This window comes from Panthera onca, chromosome A1, assembly GCF_046562875.1.
Source record: "Panthera onca isolate mPanOnc1 chromosome A1, mPanOnc1 haplotype 2, whole genome shotgun sequence".
Taxonomy (NCBI): Eukaryota; Metazoa; Chordata; class Mammalia; order Carnivora; family Felidae; genus Panthera; species Panthera onca.
Window position 1 is genome coordinate 142315508 of NC_138339.1, and position 16795 is coordinate 142332302.

The 16795-nt window shown below is 39.8% G+C and overlaps 1 long non-coding RNA gene across 3 annotated transcripts; it reads left to right on the forward strand.

Annotated features, from left to right (window-relative positions):
- Positions 1-3769: 3769 nt before the first annotated feature.
- On the forward strand, positions 3770-16194 carry LOC132681648 (uncharacterized). Of its 3 annotated transcripts, XR_009611166.3 has the most exons (4): positions 3770-4586; positions 4811-4900; positions 7061-7227; positions 15283-16194. It is a non-coding gene; the product is annotated as an uncharacterized LOC132681648 (long non-coding RNA). The 3 variants fall into 3 exon arrangements; XR_009611164.3 differs by having other exon boundaries at positions 3773-4900; XR_009611165.3 differs by having other exon boundaries at positions 3776-4900; positions 7093-7227.
- Positions 16195-16795: the final 601 nt, after the last annotated feature.

Below are 16795 nucleotides of genomic sequence, written 5' to 3' on the forward strand. Positions count from 1 at the left end.
TACTGGGCAAAGAAAGTCACTGGTACGCGACTCTACAGTACTTATTCTGGGTCTTACTTGGATGTCTTGTGCACAGCGTAGACCTTAATAGCAGCCATCTCCCATGGAGGGTTCATGGCAGCGTGGCAGGTTAGGAAAAGTGGGGGAGACATAACTTATAATCCCTTAGACAGTTTGTGGAGATTAGTTGTTCTCTCAGCTTCTCAAGAGGAGAAGAGACTGATGGGCAAAGCAAAAGAGAAATCTGGAAGATGATATACAGAACACAAAGTGGTTATGCTACACTGTTTCCACTAAGCCTCCCAGAGTGAGTCACAGCAGGAGGCACAGATTGAAGCATATCAAGGTGTTCTTCAAGAAGTTATCCAAATGCATAATGTCACACACTGGGAGAACTTGACCACCTCCAGTTGTGAAATAGAAGAATGGCTACTCTTTCCTTTACCAAAATTGGATAGCTTGTTGTTGGTGAGACCAACCTGTGTGGTGTCTTCTTTCTCCCCAGCTGAATGGTGGGCATAACTTTTGCCTCTACATTCCTCTGTAGACCAGGAAGGGAAGTTGAATCCAGTGGTGATGTGAGAAAATGGTCCTGGAATTTTCAGAGTACACAGGTTCCTCTGGTCTATGGACGTGAACTCTAGGATGGTTGGAACAAAGCCACTTATACCTAGTCTCCTCTTGAGTTCTCTTTCTGAGGACCTGGCTGTGAGGCAGTGTATGTTGCCTGGACCCTGTGAGGTCTGTTCCAGCGCCTGGTCTCCCCTGCTCTGCAGAACATGAGCTGAGAAAATGTGCTGTAGTCAGAGACAACCCCACCAAGAAGAGTGGAGTCAGCCTGGAGAAGATAGGAAGCTGCTATACCTGGAGATGCTGGACATGCAGACAGCAGGACTGACAAGCCAATGATCAAGGAAGTCACTAGAAATGAGAGACAGGGAGGAAGGTAGGCCTCATACTTCATAGTGAAGAGGCAGAGGCATATCCTTGGACTCACATTACTTCAGAGAAGAAAGTACATACATCTGTCAGACAGTTAAGGAAAGATAGCCAAGCTGAAGCATGTTACGGTAAAATAGGATAGAAAAAGGATTTTTCGATACAATGAATTGCCTCAGACCTGACAGGGAGATGTGACTGGCATTATACTTTTAATAGCATTTAAGACTAATAAGACAACTGACATAGGCTTGGCCGATTTTAAAAAAAAAATACTGGAAAAAAACCCCCCAAATCTCTCATAGTGAAGGGAATGCTGTATTCCTTTATATTTTTTCCCTCTGGGCGGGCATGGAGGACATGTGTTACTTCTCTGTGGAGAATGTCAGATTTTCAGGTAGCCATGATGTGAGTGTGAATCATCTTCTGTAGATCATGAAAAGGCAATTTTAAAGTAGTGAAACCAAGGTGATTTTGAAGGAAATGTTATAAGGAATTATAACGAACAATGATTGAAAATGGAGGTTTGGGCCGTGGAACCTGTATCTTTGAACTTACCCAGCGTGGCCTGTGGGAAAAATAAAAGAGAAGCCCTGATGAGGCATGGTCTGACTTGATCTGATACACAATTATAGAAAGGATGCATTCATATTACAATATTGCAAACAGGGAAAGAACTGTATATGATAGCCCATCAAAAAAGTGTGTTTGAGATCCAACACCTTGATACTAAAAGAGATATAGTCACAGGGCACCTGGGTGGCTCAGTCAGTTAAGCGTCCGACTTCAGCTCAGGTCATGATCTTGCAGTTCATGAGTTCAAGTCCAGCACTGGGCTCTGTGCTGACAGCTCAGAGCCTGGAGCCTGCTTTGGATTCTGTGTCTGCCTCGCTCTCTGCCCCTCCCCCGCTCATGCTCGGTCTCTGTCTCTCAAAAATAAATACACGTAAAAAAAAAAAGAAATATAATCAGTGCATGAAAACCACTAGTTAGAAACTTATACTTTTCTGTACATGATTTTAAAATATCAAGATAGGGGCACTTGGGTGGCTCAGTCACTTGAGTGGCCAACTCTCGATTTTGACTCAGGTCATGATCTCATGGTTTGTGAGTGTGAGCCCTGCGTTGGGCTCTGTGCTGACAGCACACGGAGCCTGCTTCAGATCCTCAGTCTCCCTCTCTCTGTCCTTCCACTCGTGAGCTCTCTCAAAAGTAAATAAATGTAAAAAAAAAATTAAAACCATCAGAATAAATATTTTTAAATGTTCTCATGCACATTGGAAAGCCTGAAAGTCCATGCATTGCTTTGATGTCTCTGAGCCTCCCCCCCTCCCCCCCCCAGAGCCTCACTGGGAGTTCCCTGCTTTCCTCAGGTCTGTCCCCAACCAGTGAGAAATCTCACACTGGGTAGTTCCCTATCATCTGGCCTCACTGCCCCCCACCTGGACCTCAACCTAATAGGTTCACTTTTCTGCAGGCCAGCAAAATTACCAAGAAAATTCCATCCTTCTGTAGGGACCAGGGGTCACCTCCCGCTCTTGCCACTATAGAGCCTGAGTCTCATGGCCCCTGCTGGTTCATCTTGCCATGTGGGCCTTGCATGCAACTCCCATGTGGGCCTTGCATGCCGTGTAGTGCCCTCCTCCCCCAGGCTGGGAGTATTGTAAGTGACCCACTGCCATTACTGGGGACTGTGCATTTGACCATCTCATACCTTTTAGGGCCTGGGATCCCTACTTCACCAACAGGGTGAATGGGAGGTGGTCAGGATAGCATGTAGGCATAAGCTTTGGTGTTTCTCCTTCCTTTCCCAAATGCATCCTGGCAGCCCTTTTAGCTCCAACCAAGGTCAAATCAGGACTTGGTCTCTTAGGAAGTTTTTGCCGTGTTATCAATGTTTGCAAGTGAGTTATAGGTTCTCCCCGTGCACTGCAAGGTCCTATGCTTTCTTTGTAAAAGATAGCTCATTAAGCTCTAATCCAATAGCCCAATAAAAAAGGAACAATAGAGACAAAACAGTTGAAGAAATCATAATGCATTTTATAATTCTTCCCGAAATCTGGTCCAAGCTGGCCTGGTTAGAAATCCATTTCTAAGAAGAAAGAACTACTTTTAAAAAGAAAAGAACTTTTATGAACCCTTGCTATTATGCATGGTGCAGAGTTATATGAAGAAAATAAATCATTCTAATATGTTTACCAAAGCTTATAGTTACTCGTGACAATAAGAATGGGTGTTAAGTCCATAGATTAGGGGTTGCAAACTCAATTCATGACAAGAACCAGGCAGGTAATTAAATGGCTGAAGCAGGGTGGAGGATGATCTAATTTTAAATGTTGGCAACTAATTAAAATGTATTAAAAGTCCTGCATAAGCCAAACAAAACACATCTGGGGACCACATGTCCAAGGGCAAGCCTAGAGCAACTTTTGAAATCCTGTTCATTCTTCAAGGCCTGAATTGTGGGCATGCCCTTCCAAGAATCCTGTGACTGCAGGGGTGGGTCAGGCTGAGCCTGCCCTTCCTGGAGCTTTTATTGAACTGGTCATGAGAAGTACAAACGATGGGCCTTTTGTTCCCTCACTGTTGCCTCAGTGGGGCTTTTATTCCTCATAGGATTGAAGGTCCTTGGGAACAGAGACCATGTTTTATGTTTCTCTCATTGTTTTCACACCGTTTATGTCCTGACTCAATAATAATAATAATAATAAATATAATAATGGGAGCAGCTACCATTTATAAAGCTCTTTCCGTGAGTCTGACCCATTTCTGTTTTTTAAATTTTTTTATATTTATTTATTTTTTGAGAGACATAGAGAGACAGAGCACAAGTTAGGGAGGGGCAGAGAGAGAAGGAGACACAGAATCTGAAGCAGGCTCCAAGCTCCCAGCTGTCAGCACAGAGCCCGACATGAGGCTCAAACTCACAAACTGTGAGATCATGTCCTGAGCCAAAGTCGGACGCTTAACCAACTGAGCCACCCAGGCGCCCCGAGTCTGACCCATTTCTAATGGGTTTTACTTATAGGATTTAATTTTCACAATCCTTGTGAGGGAGGTACTACTGTCATCCCGTTTTACTGATTGGCCAGCTGAGGCGCAGAGAAGTGAAGTGACTGGTCAAGGTCGCCCAGCTGGTGAGATGTGGAGCCAGTTAATTTGGCCAGTCGGATTCCATAGCATGTGTGCTCAGGCACTACAGTACAACTATTAACTAGTTCAACATAGTTGTTTTCTAGCTAAGAATTTTAAACTTTTTTGCGCCACAATGTTTCGCACATAGTGCTAGTGACTCTTAAGATGGTGAGCTGAGAAAGCTTTCTGTTTTATTTCCACCTCTCTTCCCTTTCTGTCTTGTGTCCGCTTTTGATTCCTAATAAGGAATGAAATAATGGAATTAACATAGAGCAACGATATCCGTAAGATGCCAAAATAGCCACATAATTTGTTCGTATTCTTTGCTCAAAATTAAGCAGATGTCAGTGCAGGCTCACCAGTCTGGAAGTTTTGTGTGGGCTCTCCGCAGTGGAATCGCCAAATAAGAGATACTGAATAGTTTTGCGAGAAGAACTTGAGAGGAAAGAGGGAAGGTCGCGGCGGTGAGGAGTTTGCTCTTTCTGCAGTTGACAGCGGTGAATAAATTACTGGTGAGATGAACTGGGAAAGGGTCTAGGGTTTTGTGACTGCAGGCATATCAATATTTGACCCCTGCTTCATTAGTGTTTCTTCTCTAGGTGGAAGAGAAACGATTCATGCATCAGACTTTTTCATTGTGTACTCAGGATCATAAAACATATTTGATAAACATTTCTGAGACCAAGTTGCTCTGAGATTGTGTTATCGTTACTAACTATTCTTTGTGTAATAGCAGAACTTGTTTTGTAAGACACAAATGACCCTATTCTCCTGGTCTGAATGGAAGATGGAGATTTGCTCGTCACATCCACCCGTGTATGTTCTGGTATGTTCTAAGTTTATTTTATTATTATTATCTTTTATTTAGAGAGAGAGAGATAGAGAGCAAGTGGGGAAGGGGCAGAGGGAGACAGGGAGAGAGAAAATCCCAAGCAGGCTTCGCACTGTCAGCACAGAGCCCGATGTGGGGCTCAAACTTACAAACCGTGAGATCATGACCTGAGTCAAAGTCAAGACTCAGAAGCTTTACCAACTGAGGGACCCAGGGGCCCCTGTTCTGATATGTTCTAACACCACTTGAGAGTTGCTTGGCTCTCTGGCTGTTGAGAAAAGCCTTAACGGTTTGCTTTCTAGAGCCAGGATACAGGCACTGTGGGAGGATGTAGAAAAGAATAAAAATGGACTCCTTCACCTTCTCGATCTCAAGTCCTCTCCTGGCCGGACTGCTGCAGACAGAGGTGGCACATGGCCTTTGGACATAGCCCTTCGATGCTGCTGTGAACATGAATCATGACGATATTTTGAGAAGTCCTTCTACTGATGCTCAGGCTGAAAGCTGTGGTCACTTGACCACATATCTGCACCTAACATGTCAACATCCTCGCCATACACCTCAGTCCTTCTGCTGCCAATCACAGCTTGTCTATCTTAAGTCCCATCCCCTCAGGACCCTGCATTCTTTGCAATGATAATGGGTGCTAATGGAATAATTTGAGAGACTAATCTCTGATAATGTTACTCTTCTCAAGTAAAAGTCTATTTTAGTCTAGTTAAAATGCAGAGCACCTTTAGAAGGTCTTTATGGAGTGACAGGAAAATTGGAAATTTCTGACAGACCAATCAAGAGGAGATATTTTGGTGAGTGAAGCCTTTTATAACTCCACAACTTATGCCAGCTAAGGAGACGGCAGCTGCCTAAAACTCATAGATATGCAATAACTCATGTAGCAGTGATCTGGCCGTGGTCACACACACACACACACACACACACACACTCTCTCACCTCTTCAGGATATATGAATATTAACTCACAGTGCTACGCTGAAAGCCTAGCAACCAAAAGGTAGAAGTTTGCATAGTCTAACAAAAAATGCATAGAAAATTTTATCCGATATAATTTGACATTTAAAAATGTATAGCACAATTTGATGATGCTCAAAATTTTTCAACACCTGAAATATTTCATTATTGAGGAACATTTAAGTATATTTTGTTATGCCCGTCAACGAATGTTGTACTGTGCAATTATTTAAATAGTCAGAAAACAAGGTGAGCGAAAAAATTCAAAAAGTACACACACACACGCAGAAATACACACCTATATATTTGTGAGACCATACATATTCCAGTGTAAGACAGGAAGTCTACAGAACAATATCTGAGCAATGTCTGTGTGTGTGTGTGTGTGTGTGTGTGTGTGTGTGTGTCTGAGGATGCCTCTAATGTTAAGCTTTATCTTTCTTTGCATTTTGGACAATTCATGTGTATTATTTGAAAAGTAATTAATAGACGAATGCAATGGTGATGAAAGAAATAAGTCTCTGTGTGTCACGACAGCACCAGCTCTTGATTTGTTACCAGATAAAGAGGCAGACAGCCTCCAGTCCTGTTTTTCCTCATCTACAAGATGTACTATAGCAACATGGTCCTGGCAAGCAAGGCCCAGTGTTTCTATATCCTGATGGGAGAAGGCAAAGGATAATTAGTGCCTCTCGAAGCAGGAAAGGCAGGTGGGTGCTGGGCTTCATGTCGGGCATGCAAAGCCTTTCTCAGCAGAAGTGAGGGTGCTGGAGGCTATCTTGGTGGCCGTCCTGGCCTGGAAGCCAGTGTGCTTTGCTCTGTCTGTTCCCCCAACACACTGCCTATCCTAACCCCACTTTTAGCAATTTCCTCTTGCTTGATTTCCTGTAAGTAGGTAAAACAGCACCAGTGAGTTAGCTGCACTAGCTGAGTGTTCTGCAGGTTGACTGAGTGAGTACTTTTTGATGAGAACCACTCCCAAGTGACTGCTTTTGGTCAGGATCTTTGGTGTTGGGACAACTGCAGACTCTGGCTTCTGGGACCACCCGAAGACCCTAAGGTCTTCTAAGCTCCTAAGACCCTAAGTTCCTCTAAGTCTGAGGAGCTGTTTTAGTGTCCTTCAGCCTCCCTGCCAAGCCTTGTTATGAGGGGCAAATAAATAGCAGAGATTGTTTTTACATTACAGTAAAAATGACAGAATTCTGCTTCTGTCCCCAGTGGAGCAATGCAGACTGCATTTGCCTATCCACGTTAAATAACCAAATCTAGAAAAATAATTCAAACAATGGGTTGCAGAAACAGGACACCAGGCAGCACAGGATACTGATCCACAATAGAGGAGAAACAAACAAGGTAAATATCTATGATTGTCCTACCTTCCTTCCTAGAGAGAGTTTCCATGCCATAGCACAGGAAGGGGGAAGATAGATAGAGTCCAGAAGTCTCCCTGAGTTAGGAGAGATAGACTTCAAAATTTTGTTAAGCCCAGGTGGCTGAAATTTGCAGGGAAGAATATTGGAGAAGAGAGCTGCTCCCCACATGAGAGGTGCACAGAGAGCGAGCTCTGGAGATCTCAAGGCTCCCAGCTCACCCTGGGTCCTCAGCTGATAGTGATCAGTGCATGCATCTGAGGAGACTATTTGAGGACAGGGAAAGAACTACTGGAAAGGGAAGATTGAACAACTCACAAAGCTTGCACAGGGTGAGGAAGGCCTCGTGTTTTTCTAGGTAGCTCAGAGAAACCCTATATTGTGTGGACATCAGAGTTGGTTCTGGACTAAAAGCTGTTGTGGTTTCACCCAACAAAGCTTGAAGTAGAAGCTTGAAAGGCTTAAACTGTTTATTAGTAACTTAGCTGCACCTTGGGATAAAACTCAAGAATATTTAAAGGTATAGAAAAATACCCAACACTCAATAAGATGAAATTTGCAAAGTTTGGCCTCTCATCTAAAATTACTTGTCAGGCAAAGAAGCAAGGAAAGGCAACCTGTAATGAGGAGAAAAATTAACAGAAAGAGAGAAAGATGACACAGGCAGTATAAACATAGGCACAGAGATTAAGATTTATTATAAATAGACTCCATATATTCAGGAAGGTAAAGGAAAGAATGACCATATGAAAGAAATATATGGAAGATATGAAAAAGGTGCTACTCAAACTTTTAGATAAATACAAAGTCTGAGATGAAAAATACACTAGAGGAAACTAATAGTAGATTAACTGCAGATCACACATTGTGGAGGAAAAGATAAGTGAATATGAGGAAATGAAAGAAGAAAAGAAACCATCTAAACTTAAAAGTAAACAAAAGATGGGGCACCTGGGTGGCTCAGTCGGTTAAGTGTCTGACTTTGGTTCAGGTCATGATCTCACAGTTTGTGAGTTCGAGCCCTGCATCCGGCTCTGTGCTGACAGCTCAGAGCCTGGAGCCTGCTTCAGATTCTGTGTCTCCCTCTCTTTCTGCCCCTTCCCTGCTCATGCTCTGTCTCTCTCAAAAATAAAATAAGCATTAAAAAAAAACTTAAAAAATAAAAGGTGAACCATATCAGCTCTGGGATGACTTCAGGTGTTTTAAGGTAAATGTAACAGAGAATTCCCCAAACAGAGGGGGTTAGTACAGGAAAACTACTTGAAAAATAATGGCTCTAAAGAATGAGAAGACAAGCCACAGACTAGGAGAAAACATCTGTAAAAGACACAACTGATAAAGTACTGTTATTCAAAATACACAAAGAACTCATAGAACTCAACTCTAAGAAACTGAGCAACCAGATTTAAAAATGGGCAAAGGAGATGAACAGACACCTCCCCCGAGAAGATATACAGATGGGAAGTAAGCATATGAAAAGACATTCAACATGCACACCAACCAATCGCTAGAACCCCCCAAAATGGCAACAACAAATGCTGATGAGGATGTGGAATAATGCAAACTCTCATTCACTTCTGGTGGGAATGAAAAAAATGGTACAACCACTTTAGAAGACAGTTTGGCAGTTTCTTACAAAACTGAACATATTCTTACCATACAATCCAGCAACTGCACTCCCTGATGTTTATCCAGATGAACGAAAACTTATTTCCACACAAAACCCTGCACAGAGATGTTTATAGAAGCTTTATTTACAATTTCCCCAAACTGGAAAATAGATGAGTAGATAAATAAACTGTGGTACCTCCAGGCAATGGAATATTATTCAGCTAAAAAGAAATGACCTATCAAGCCAGACATGGGAAAAAAAACTAAATGTGTATTTCTAAGTGAAAGAAGTCACTCTGAAAGGCTACATACTGTATGATTCCAGTTATATGGTATTCTGGAAAAGGCAAAACTGTGGAGACAGTAAAAAGATGAGTGGTCACCAGTGGTTCCATCCTAGGAAGGAATAAACTAGCATAACAAAGGGGATTTTTAGGGCAGTGAAACTATTTTGAGTGATACTACAGTGAAGATTAAACTCTGACAGTAAGCTTTGAATGATAACCATGTGTCAATGTGGATTCACTGATTGCAACAAATGTAGCAATCTGGTGTGTCAAGTCCATGGTGGGGGAATGAATAGGAGGCTATGTGGGATGTTTCTTCATTTGCTTCTCAATTTTGCCGTGAACCTAAAACTTCTCCCCAAAATAAAATTTATTAGTTAAAAAACAGTGGCCAGAATTTTTCTAAAGTTTAGATAAAGATAATAAACTAAGAGGTCCAAAAATTTCAGCAAGTTGTTACTACGGATAAAACCAAAAATGAAACTGTACCATAAAATTTCTATTCAAATTGTTTATAACCAGTCGCAAGGAGAAAATCTTAAAAACACTTAAGAAAAGATACATTGTGTCCAGAGCACAAGGGTAAGAACAAGAGCCAATTTTTTCATAACAGAAGCCAGAAAAAAATACAGCAACCTTTTTGAGATATTTAAACAAACAAAAACATGTCAACCTAGAATTCTATGTCCAGTGAAAGTATCTTTCAAAAGGAAGAAGAAACAAAGCCTCCTTCAGACATACAAAAGCTGAACGTGTTAATTACTGTTAGACTTTTACTCTAAAAATGGTAAAGGTAATCCTTTGGACAGAAGAAAAATGTTACCAGATACAAATCCCAGTTTACATAAAGGAAGGACTAGCACTGGAAATGATACAATGATATAAAAGCTTTGTTTTTGTTTCATTTTACAAATCTCTTTAAAATATAGTGCAGTGTTTAAAATTAACAAGGCTGAGGGGTGCCTGGATGGTTCAGTGGGTTGGGCGTCTGACTTCTGCTCAGGTCGTGATCTTGTGGTCATGATCTTATGGTTCACGGGTTCGAGCCCCTCATCAGGCTGACAGCTGGGAGCCTGGAGCCTGCTTTGGATTCTGTGTCTCCCTCTCTCTCTGTCCCTCCCCTGCTCACACTCAGTTTCTGTCTCTCTCCCAGAAATAAACATTAAAAAAATAAAATTAACAGGGCTCAATTTTGGAATTTATAATGTATGCAGAAGTACATAGAAGCGTGTTTGTTCTCTTGACTATAAGAGAGCAGAGGCTGGGAGACGAGTCATTCCTCAAGAGGAATGTAAGTGTATCATGGTAAGGTCCTTTTATTGGAAGTAGACTACGGTAAGTTAAAGAGATACAGTAAAATCTCCAAGGCATCCACTAAAAAACCAAAACAAACCAATAAACAAAAACAAGTCCACAAGGTATAGCTGTTAGATCAATAAAGGAGATAAAATGGGATAATAAAAATATTTTATCCAAAGAAGACTGAACAGGAGAGAAAATGGAACAAAAAGTAAGTGGGGCACATAAAAAATAATAAGCAAGATAGTCACGTTAACCACAATCCTATCAATAGCTATGTAATATGCATATGGCTGGACAGTCCAATTAAAGGGCATAGAGCCATATATTAAATTTAAAAAACAAGTCTTTAAAATTAAAATTAGAAGTTAAATTCCAGTCTGCCTACAAGACACACATTTTAAGTGTAAAGGCACAAATAGGTTAAAAGTAAAAGGATAAGATAATATGTGACATACTAACATTAAGCAACAGAAAGCCAGATTGGCTTAGATTTGGCCAGGATATGTTACACTGAACACCAAATGCATGAACTGTAGAAAAAACTGATTAAATAGAACTTCACTGAAACTAAAACATTTGTTCTTTATAGGACACTTTTACAGAAATAAAAAGACAAGTCATTGGGAAAAATGTTTTTAAAATAGGTATTTGACCAAGGGCTTACATTTAGGCTATGTAGAGAACACTTACAATTCAAAATTAATATGACAAAAACCTAATTTAAAAATCGCTAAAAGATTTGACTACTTTACTGAAGAAGATATATGGATATCATATTAATACTTTATAGGTTGCTCAATATTCAGAGTTCTTTATGGAAATGTAAATTAAAACCCCAAAGAGTTGTTCATATAAAGCTTCTAGAATCCCTAATATTAAAACACTATTTTAAGAGTGGGTAATGACCTGAAAGAACTGAAATTCTCATACACCCAGATGGGGATGTAAATGGTGAACCATTTTGGAAAAAAGTTTGCCAATTTCTTGAAAAGCAAAAAGCATACCTACTAGATGACACAGATATTCTACTCCTAAGCATTTATCCAAGAGAAATGAAAACATTTGACTGCATGAAGATTTGCATAAATGTTCATAGGAAGTGTAATTTTTTTAAAATTTAAGTTTATTTATTTATTTTTGGGAGAGGGACAGAGAGAGAGAGAGAGAGAGCGGGGAAGGGGCAGAGAGACAGGGAGAGAGAGAATCCCACGCAGGCTCTGTACCAACAGCATGTTGCCTGATGCAAGGCTCAAACCCATTAACCATGAGTTTGTGACCTGAGCTGAAACCAAGAGTTGGACGCTTAACTGACTGAGTCACCCAGGCGCCCTGCAGCTTTAATTTTTAATAGCTAAAAACTGGAAACAACCCATATACCCATCAGGAGGTAAATGGATAAATGCCTTGTGGTATATCCATATGATGGAAAAATAATCAATGATTTAAAAAGAGTGAAGTTTTATTTTTTTCAACAGTTAAAAAATGCTTATTAATTTTGAGAGAGAGAGAGCATACGACTGAGTAGGGGTGGGGGGTAGCTCAGAGAGAGAGGAAGAGAGAATCTTGAGCACGCTCCACTCTGTCAGGGCAGAGCCTGACTCTGGGCTCAGTCTCACGAATGCAGAGATCATGCCTTGAGCTGAAATCAAGAGTCAGTTGCTTAAATGACTGAGCCACCCAGGCACCCCCAAAACAGTGAACTTTTAAAATAAACAACATTATAAATGAGTCTCTAAATAATTATGCTGTGTGAAAGAAGCTAAGTGCCTACCTACAAAAATGATTACGTATCATATGATTCCACTTATATATAATTTTAGAGAATGAAAATTAGTCCATGTGATGTAAAGCAGATCATTGGTTGCCTGGGGTGGGGTTGGGGGGAGTCGTGGAAGGGCAGTAAAGATTGATAGAAAAGGGGCTCAAAGAAACTGTGGGTATGATAGACAATGTTCATCATAAGGGTGGTGATGATCTCACGAGTGTATACGTATGTCAAAACTAATCAAATTATGGTCTTTAAATATATGCAGTGTTTTATGTGTCCATTATACCTCAATAAAGCTGTAAAGTTTTGAAGATGCCAGATGAGACATTGGTAGAGCAGGGATGGCCTCCCAAAATATGGCTACCTGAATCCAAAGTATAACTAATCAGTGTCTGCACCGGAGGTTGGGACTTCCAAGTTTAATAGCAAAGGGAATGTTCAGGGAGAGAACTTCCTTATAAGGAGAACTCAGCGTTTGGCTTTGTGGAGCAGTCTGTTGTACCATGGAGTTCAATACACTCTATGCTGCATTGCCTTACAGTACAGACCCGTAGAAAGGAGAAAGGTGGGTTATTTGTAGATGAACTATCAAGGAAGCACAATATAGCAACCAGGCACTGGCTCTGATAGTCATGACCTTAGATCTTAAACATAGGTAATAAAAACATGTGGAAGGTGATCTGGTACTGAAAGTTATGAAGAAATGGTTTTCTAAAGCCACGTATGAAAATTAGCCTCACCTTTAAATATCCGAGTATGTCCAAATGCCGTTACAATACACTGGTTGCCATTAGAATGGAGTAAAGCACAAATACTCTTCTGTCTGGAATAGATGGATTTCATCTAAAAGTATCAGCAAAAATTTATTTTTACATGTCAATAGAATTATATTTGTATTGCGTTGTAAGAAATATTATTTTTTAATTTTATTTTATTAGAAATGCTTATTTATTTTTGAAAGAGCATGCACACAAGCAGGGGAGGGGCAGAGTGAGAGAGAGAGACACACACAGAATCTGAAGCAGGCTCCAGGCTCTGAGCTGGCAGCTCCATGCGGGGCTGGAACCCATGAACTGTGAGATCATGACCTGAGCTGAAGTTGGATGCTTAACCAACTGAGCCACCTAGGCACCCCTGTAAGAAATATTATTATGTTCCTGTTACATACCATGAAGAAAATGTTGAGGAAAGGTGAATCTTTATGACTTATTTGACTTTATTAGTAGAACCAGACTCAAGAAGAGACCACCTGAACCCAGTATTTTAGCTTTTCATATTCTTTTTATTGTAATATCATCCATGTTGTTTCCTTAGAGTCCTACATTAACCCCTCCCCAAGGGGATGGGTTAAAGGAACTCCAAGAATTTGGTAGAAAAAAAATAGAAGTGACGAATACGTATCACTACAAAAATTATTGTAGTTATTTGTTGCTCTTAAATAAGATTAGAAGTTAGTGAAGTAAAACATTAGCAAATGTGGAATAGTCTCCCTGTCAGAAATCCTTAGAACCCCTAAACATGCTATGTAAATATGGAATATATTATGGCTTAATGTGCTCTCTGACTGTATAACAATTGTAGTATTTTAGTCATCAGAAAAAAAAAAACCCTACCTATACAAACCTTAAATATTGTGGACATATTTTACCCTTGTATCATATGTACCATCATGCCAAGGGCTGTGACTTTATGGTAGCTGAAAACAGATACTTCTCTACAAAATGTATTTTTATGTTGATTTTATTAATTTTGATATATAATGAAATATTTTTTTTTAATGGATAAAAAACAGGTTGGAGTTGTGTGAGTCAGACTCCCATTAAGTGTAATTCCTTTTTTTATTCTGGGAAATTCTCTTTTACATTTTACAGCATAGACCCCAAATCCAGAAATTACTAATTAGTGATCTTTATCTTTTATGCACATCTATCTCTACAGTGATGAGATCCATACGGTGGGTGCACAAAAAATGCAGTCACTCATTATTGTACAGATTTTGCCCAACATAAAAGTAAATTATATTGAACTCACTAAAATTTTATCAAGGGATTTGTAAGAAGATCTGCTAATTTGGTTATAGAAGATCCTTAACATGGGGGAGACTGGCTGGCTCAGTCAGGAGAGCATGAGACTCTTGATGTTGGGTTGTGAGTGCAGGCCCCATGTTGGGCCTAGAGCTTACTTGGAAAAAAAATGCTTAAAATTCTTTAGTAATTGTGAAAATATGTAAAAAAGAAGAATGATGATTTCATGGGAAGGAAAGCCAAAACCATAACAAAATTCCATTTTAAGGTACAAAATGTAATGTGTTCCATGGGATAACAAACTCTACCTGACCATCATGATCTGAGTCCAATGTGGTCTAATAATGAATATACTGGATACAGTAAAAATAGGCTTGCTTTGACACCACAAATTGTATTTGGCGTCCTAATCATTTATCACCTCTCTGTATATCTTCAGAAATAATGGCTAATTGAACAATCTATTCACACAGACTATTGCAGAAGATTTTAATGAGGCAGAAAATGTCAACATTTCAATGGGTGATAGGTTTTGTTCAGAGCAGCTGGAAGTTATGAATTGCCAATTAGGAAAACTTTGGTAATCTGGGTAATCTTTGTTGCCTGTCCAGGATTTATCTGGGTTTGGGAGCCATAAATTTGGGAATAAAATAATGACCTGGGGGATTATTCTCTTATGTTGTGAAATATATTCGTATAAAATTTCCAATTTCATGTCATGCAGATTGAACCGCATAAAACAGCATTTAAAAGGTGAATCTTTATAAAATTAATTAGTAAAACGTAACTATTTTGGTTTATTGACTTTTTCTGTTCTCTGCAGAACATAAAGGGAAGAAGAGAATTAAAATGAACGTTTTCCAGTTGATTTGATCAGTGTAGACAGCTTAAGTAGTTAATCCGGGTATCAAAACAGATCATTTTCCACAAAAGAATTGTATGATTTGTATGACAAGCAGACTGTGCAATTGTGAAATAATTCCTTACGTTTGTGTTGTCTGAACTTAATTTTACCAATTAACGTACTTTCACAACTGATTTTGCAGAACCTACATGGGAAGAAAGTACTCCTTGACAAACTCACCTGCAAAAGAACATATATGTAAAGAATTTCTCTATGTGAATAAACAATTTTGATAAAACACATCATTAAATGAAGAATGAGGGCATCAGGAATCTTTCATGTACCTTTTGCTTCTGTGATGGATCTTTAGGGGAACATTTCTCAACGTTGCAGTTAGAACTTCACATCTTTGATTCTTTTGGATTTAGGTGTCTTCTTTGATTTCTATAGAATGGTCTGGTTTCCATTTACCAGAAGGTACAGATAGAAGAAAGAGAAGACTATTTGGTGAAAAACTACATGATTCGTAATATTTAGAAGACAATTTATTCTGATCAGCTGAATAACCCTAATCAAAATGTGTGAACTCTGACATTATTTTGTTCTCCACTTGGAAATGATTTCTGTCCTTGGACCTTGATCCACATGTTGCAAAAGAATATTTTAAAAAGAGAATAATTACCCACCATGCTTTGTCACAGTGTCCATTTTTCCCACCAAGGGAATGGCCACTGCCACCTGAGAACAAAAAAGCTCTCTTATTTACTAACGACGTCCTTAGTTTTCCTTTGTGTCATTTTCCCCCTTATGTATGTGGCGCCTCGTGTTTTTTACGCTTCTTTGCCATCCTGCTGTGAGGAAGAATAGTAATCACATCTAATTAGAAAAAATTAAAATGCTATGACTCACAGAAATAATGAAAGTTGATTATTTTTTATACAAGGCATAAATCCCAGACCCACATTTTACCCTTGAAATTAGCTTACAAGCTGATCAACAGCGTGGTAACGATATTGTGAATGTTTATCGTGGTGCTCTTTTTTCTACATGCACCATGCTTCACGCTGTCAACTGTGTCATGAAAGACTCATCTTCTCTTATGCAGAAAAAGAGAGGCCAGTTTGATTTTATTTTTATTTTTAATTTTTTTAAAAAAAATTCTTTTGGTTACGTTTATTTATTTATTTTTGAGAGACAGAAAGAGTGCAAGCAGGGGAGAGGCAGAGAGAGAGGGAGACAGAGAATTCCAAGCAGGCTCCACACTGTCAGCACAGAGCCCAAAGTGGGGTTGAACTCACCAACCATGAGATTATTACCGGAGCCACAGTCAGGATCCAGACAACCAACTGAGCCACCCAGGCACCCCAAAATTTTTTGAAACCTTATTTTATAATGTTTTGGATTTCTTTCTTTTAGTATGTTAAGTCACAGCAACAAATGATAACGGGGTAATATCTGTGATTAAAAAAGAACTAACTGGGGCCCCTGGGTGGCTCGGTTGGTTGAGCGTCCGACTTGGGCTCAGGTCATGATCTCACAGCTTGTGAGTTTGAGCCTCACGTCGGGCTCTGTGCTGACAGCTCAGAGCCTGGAGCCTGCTTCAGATTCTGTGTCTCCCTCTCTCTCTGCCTCACCCTCACTCGCATTCTGTCTCTGTCTCTCTCAAAAATAAATAAACATTAAAAAAAAAGAACTAACAAATGTCTTTGGTTTTC